This window comes from Rhyacophila brunnea, unplaced genomic scaffold, assembly GCF_057557595.1.
Source record: "Rhyacophila brunnea isolate RB1 unplaced genomic scaffold, BYU_Rbru_1.0 scaffold_9, whole genome shotgun sequence".
NCBI lineage: Eukaryota > Metazoa > Arthropoda > Insecta > Trichoptera > Rhyacophilidae > Rhyacophila > Rhyacophila brunnea.
Genome location: NW_028233361.1, coordinates 29,880,516 through 29,887,027, shown reverse-complemented (window position 1 = coordinate 29,887,027; position 6,512 = coordinate 29,880,516).

The following is a 6,512-nucleotide window of genomic DNA, read 5'->3' as shown; positions in this document are numbered from 1 at the left end:
TAAAATCAGTAACGTCACATGCAAGAAGGCATATCATGCGTTACAAAGGGACAACAAATTACGGTAGATATTGCAAATATTATAGGTAATGTATACCTACCTACTACTGTTAGTACCTATAGTCCATAGAGGTATTAAATAAAAAGAGGGGCAAGGAATCGGCTTTCTCATACAACTAACTGAATGCAGCAGGCCAACAATAGCCGACAACTTACGAGAAATAGCGACGCGATAAAAAAAAGGCAGGGCATCACGGAGAATTTACTTTTGGTCATTATAACATACCCATATAATATAATGTTAACGTGGAAATTTTGCCGCAAATTGATTACCAGCCTGCCTCACCATACTTGCCTGCTTCACCATACTTTCATATAACCTGCCGCCCCTAGGTATAGTCAGTATAGTGGATTCCGTGGATGCGAAAAAATCGTCTTGAAATCTCGAAAAAAGTCTTGTCCAGATGGCGCGATCTGAATCGCGCGCATTACAGGTACATGTGACCTCATTGAGCCGCCCACATGTAATCGCCGCGTGTCACTTCTCGCGCACGGTTGAGGTACAGGTGACCTCATTGAGCTATCCACATGCACTCGCGCTGTATCGCGGGGAGACACGCGCAATATGGACAAGGTCTAACGTCGTCTTATAAATTGTATTATTTTGTACCTATATTATTGTTACCTACATACATTATAGTAGTGTTTTAATTGTATTCATGAAAGCTTTTAAACTGAATACTACATGACGTAGATATAGGTACATCCGTATATAGGTAGGTAGTATTATGATTGTTATGAATGGAGTTTGTTAACGCGAATAACTTTAATTAAATGCAAACACCATATTTGTAAATCGTCCAAATTCGTAGATTTATTTGGAAAATTGATATCCGATTGTTTTTTCATCGTCACGGGCCTTAAAATCAGACAGGGCATCTATGTCACTAAACGCGCCACTGAATGTCGAAGAAAATGGGGAAAGTTCTGAAATACATGTTGTAAAGATGGGCGAAACTAGGATTCCTTAGATCGCTGATGATGACGAAGAAGGTGCACTTACTATACGTCAGTATTACTGATGATATTATTGCTCAATGCCGATTCGCTTCAAGAAGGGGGGACATGCTCGTCGAAGGTCAAAATTGAGTTTTTATTGTATTTTCAAACCATGATCCTGGACACTCCTTAAACGTTGTAGATAATCTATTTATATAATTTTGAAGCCTTATTATCCTTTATAGTTATTTTAAACATTTGATGACTGCATAAAGTATTTTTGTTACATAAAATAGTATTCTTTTAAACCTCTCGCTCTAATGTTTTAGAATATAGTCATATTTCGGTACATAACTGTGCAGTGGTGTTAAGATTTTTTACATTTATTAATTTTTAAACGCATTTATAAAACCATTAGTATAATTTATTACGAGATAATTTTTGTAAAATATTCACGATAAAAAATTATATTGATAATCTCTGTGATCCCAAATTTGACAAGAATTAGGCATTTTATTATTCAAAAAATCGGCAAGATTAACACATTTGAAGATGATTCTAAAGATACTTATTATAAGCTATGTCTTTGACCATTCAAGTGTGATAAAGATCTTATGAATAATGATTGCTTTATAATAATTATTGGCCTAAGAATAAGGTAGTGTTTTTTTGAAATACGCCTTTTTTTTTGGCATTCCCCAGTAGTTAAGCTACAACATACGGCCGTAGCCATAAATTGACAAACTATAATTGAAATAGGGAGGAAAATGATATTGACGCGCGTGTTTGAACATGTACCGTTTAAAAAAAAATAAAAAAAAATTCGGTTAGGTACATGTTCAAACACGCGCGTTAATATAATTTTACTCCCTACTTTAATTGAGGTTTGTCAATTTATGGCTACGGCCGTATGTTGTAGCTTAACTACTGGGGAATGCCAAAAGAAATGGCGTATTTCAAAAAAACACTAACCTATTCTTAGGTCAATAATTATTATAAAGCAATCATTATTCATAAGGTGTTTATCACACTTAAATGGTCAAAGACAAAGCTTATAATAAGTATCTTTAGAATCATCTTCAAATGTGTTAATCTTGCCGATTTTTTGAATAATAAAATGCCTAATTCTTATCAAATTTGGGATCACAGAGATTATCAATATAATTTTTTATCGTGAATATTTTACAAAAATTATTTCATAATAAATTATACTAATAGTTTTATAAATGCGTTTAAAAATTAATAAATGTAAAAAATCTTAACACCACTGCACAGTTATGTACCGAAATATGTCTATATTCTAAAACATTAGAGCGAGAGGTTTAAAAGAATACTATTTTATGTAACAAAAATACTTTATGCAGTCATCAAATGTTTAAAATAAATATAAAGGATAATAAGGCTTCAAAATTATATAAATAGATTATCTACAACGTTTAAGGAGTGTCCAGGATTATGGTTTGAAAATAAAATAAAAACTCAATTTTGACCTTCGACGAGCATGTCCCCCCTTAAAGGGAATCCAGCATAATGCCTCATAACTTCGTAAATATATTTTTATTGATGTTAAAAAATTAGGATAGGTAGTAAGGTGCGTGCTCTGTCGCCGATGCGTGAGTTTAGCGAGAAAATGGGTGCGCTCCTGAGGCAGGTAAGTAAGTCAGCAGGCAGTCATATAGACAGGCCCATTAATTAACATAGAGGTGGCGGAGATCACAATGTATGCACACGCGCATTCTCCCATACACTTCGTAATATTACTACTTTTCATACTAAACCGAAAACCGTTGACCCGAGGGCCATAACTGAAACGATATAAAGATTCTTTCTATTTATCAACGCTGTTTTTTTTCACAGACCTCATAAGTTGAGTGGTAAGGTGTGTCACATAACTTTATGTACGAGGTTTAATAGTCAGTGAAAAGCTAAGAATTAAGTAAAGGTGCCGGCTAGCAGGTGATAGAAGGACTCAAACCCCGGGGCGTAGGTTTTTTGAGTGTCATACGGCTGTCTTAAAGCCTCACCCCTCCGATACCTACTCCCACATGACGGAACATAATTTAATAGATGATGTACTGGGCGCCAGCTACTAGATCTAATAATGAAGGAATTTGGATACTAGGAGCGAAATAAAAGTAAAGGTTAAATTCAATTAAAGAAGTTATATTATCGCCAGAAGTTGACATTGGATTTTACAGGTTAGAAAAAGAACTCTACGCAACGGACCAAACTTACTGGCAAGAATCAAAGAAAACCTGGCAATCTTGCGATAGGACTAATAAATAATAGGACAAAACATGGAACGATACAGCTTACTATTGTCCGATGGCTAATGACGATGGAATCTCTCCTATTTAGTTACGCGAACGCCATTTCTTCTTGTGGCGGACCGTCATTCCAACGGTCCCCCATGACGTCCGTCCTCCACCTTGGTCACTAACGTAAGCCCCCTTACACCAGCCTCTCTTCGTCTTAATTCATTATTAATTGTCCATTTCCGCACAAATTCGCTTGTCACCCGCAAAACAATAACAAACATCCGTCGCCATCTTGCTCGCTCCTCCTCCTCGGTGTTGCCAGCGTAAAAACTTCTCTTGGCTTAGTGTGTCGTGTTAAAATAACATGACAGGTGCTTTAAATATATAGCGGACTTTTTTCAGTTACAACAAACGATATTCGGTTATTTAAAATGACGCTGACATGACGCTGTTTTTTCTATTTTAATGCATCTGAATTCGGGATGCGCCTTATAATCACTATCAAAAATGGACCATTTGGACCAAATGGACAATCCTAGGAATTAGTCCGGGAAAGCTGATGCGTCAGATATGGGCCTACGGTGCATGGTTGCAGCATCAGTCCCGTGCGGCTCCGTCTCGGGACGAAATGAGCACTTAAAATCACTTCTTTCAGACACTTTTAAATCGTCATAGAAAGCGGCCGTGCATATCCACGTGCATATATGACGGGTGGTGGTGGGCACTTTAACGTATATTATGAGATGATGCAACCCGAAATGAATGAAGTGAATTTGTTTTTATTTCTGGTGAGTGGTGACTATTCTAGCTAGTAGTTACATGTAAATAATTGTACATATTTATGTTAAACTTCTCCATAGTACAGTTTCACCTGTCTTAATGGAAAGAGATGGCCGTATAGGATTAAGATTTAAAAAATAACGCGTTATCGTGGAGTGTTGCAGACAATGTGTCAAATATAATAACGTTGATACATACGAGGACCTACCAGAATTGTATATAAATATGTACGACATGACTTACCTACCGATTTTCTTCTGTCTTTCCCTTGTATTCCGGTGGTTTTTATTACGTGTTTCTATGTATACGGCCATTCTCTCAATTTCCGATACAACAGCTTACGATGAACTATGATAAGACTAACTGTATACCTACGTACACAGTTTGGGACATGATACTTTCTAATAAAACCATAGGTAACACAAAAATAATGGGTGGTTACAAAGAGGTGCGGTCACAGATTCAATAAATAGAATTCCGATAGGCTATTCCCCAATACACTACATTTTGACGAAGGGTTCCGAATGTCCGAGTATCCTATAAAAATGAATCACGCATTATAGACGTGCAATAGTGTGTGTTGCAACCTTCAAATACACCAATATTGAATGCGCATCAATGCATAAGCCGAGAGCAGTTATCAGACCGAAGGACAAGCGGAGTGTTTTATTGGGCACCAATTGTTTTAATATGGTAGACATTCTGTTGTATGTATCCATATTATTTTTTGGCAAAAGAAAATAAATAGATGGAGGCCATGCATGGCATGGCATGCCATGTATACAGCTGATAGAACATGCTGGGTGCTATATCAAATGTTTCGTCTCCATAAATGACATCTTTGTTTAATTCTGGTTCACTGTTCCCAATTGCCAATATTCTTTCTGGGTCATCAGCTCCCGTATCATGCAAAATTTTATATAGGTACCTACTCTATTTATTAAAAAAAGCATTATTTTATATAGGTATAAAACTAATAAACAGTTCATGATTTCACTAAAATATTAAATATTTATATATATTTCGTTTATAAACTTAACTTTTATAGGTATTTAATTAATAAATAGATTCCACTAAAACGAATGTTTTATTTTTCCCCTGGTTGTTCTGTTTTGTCAAGTTCTATTTTGTCAGGTTCAATTTTGTCCGGTTACCGTTTACATTAATTATAAGATGCGGCGGTCATGCATAACATTTATATTAATATAATTTTCTCTAGCTTCTAGAGAACGTTTTATTTTCGGTTATGTCTGAAATAGTAGGGTACATTTCTTTCTTAACTTTCTTCTTTAAGCACTACGGTACATGGTTGCAGCAACAGTCCCGTGCGGCTCCGTCTCGGGACGGAATGAGCACTTAAAATCACTTCTTTCAGACACGTTTAAAGCGTCATAGAAAGCGGCCGTGCATATCCACGGCTGTGCATATAATATGACGGGTGGTGGTGGGAACTTTAACGGTACATATTATTTAGTTATTATAAAACTGTTCGCTATCCCTGTCATCAGCGAATTCCCATAGGGTTACTGAATGTCACGCGATGCGCGATGCTTAGTCACCCTATTATTTGTTTTAGTACGTCGTATTTTTTGTCCAAATAGCTTGTCACCCCACCAGTGTGGAAGAATACAACCTGTATGTTTACGTGGTATCCGAGGCATAGTGTACTACTAATATTAATTCTCTACGTAGGTAGATATTACATGAATATTAATGATATAGATTAGGATCACATAAAATATATCGTTTACTGAGTATCATTGACTTGTAATGTAGGTAGGTACCTGCCATATAATATAATATAAGTACTTATTTAATTCTTTCAGTAATCCGCCACCCCAAAAACCAGAAAAGTATCGAATTAGTGAAAGCGGCGGATTATAGTGCATACATAATACACAAAATATGGTAAAAACTCAAACAGGTATTTCGTAAAAATAGTTTTTTTTGAGAAATTTGTACTAGCAAATTAGGTACGGTTTTATTTATAATCAAAATCAAGTATTTATTAAATTACTTATACATATTTATAAACTATGTTTATTAAATAAATATTAAACAGTAAATCACCTGACACAACCAGTTTTTCAGTGAGGCAGATATTCTTGAATGGCTTAGGATTCCTGGCTTTCCCTATGACTAAAAGTTTCATTTTGTGTGTCCCGGTTGCATTGGAGCACGGCATAATTATTGTGATGCGGTCCTTGGGCACTTTCCTTCCTGGTACATTACTTTCTTCGCGATGAACGTACGTTATACGAAGGAGAAGTTTACACTTGTACGCGGTGGACTACTGAATTTGACAATCGAATACCACCGAATTATAGAGCCTAATTTTATGCTTTCAACTAGTAAAAATAACGGCGGATTATAGTAGTTGTAGGATAATCGAGCGGTGGAATACTGAGAGTGTACTGTATTATCAATATGTAGTTTGGCTTCGGTCAAATGGTCAGTGTAAGTCAGTGCCTATGTC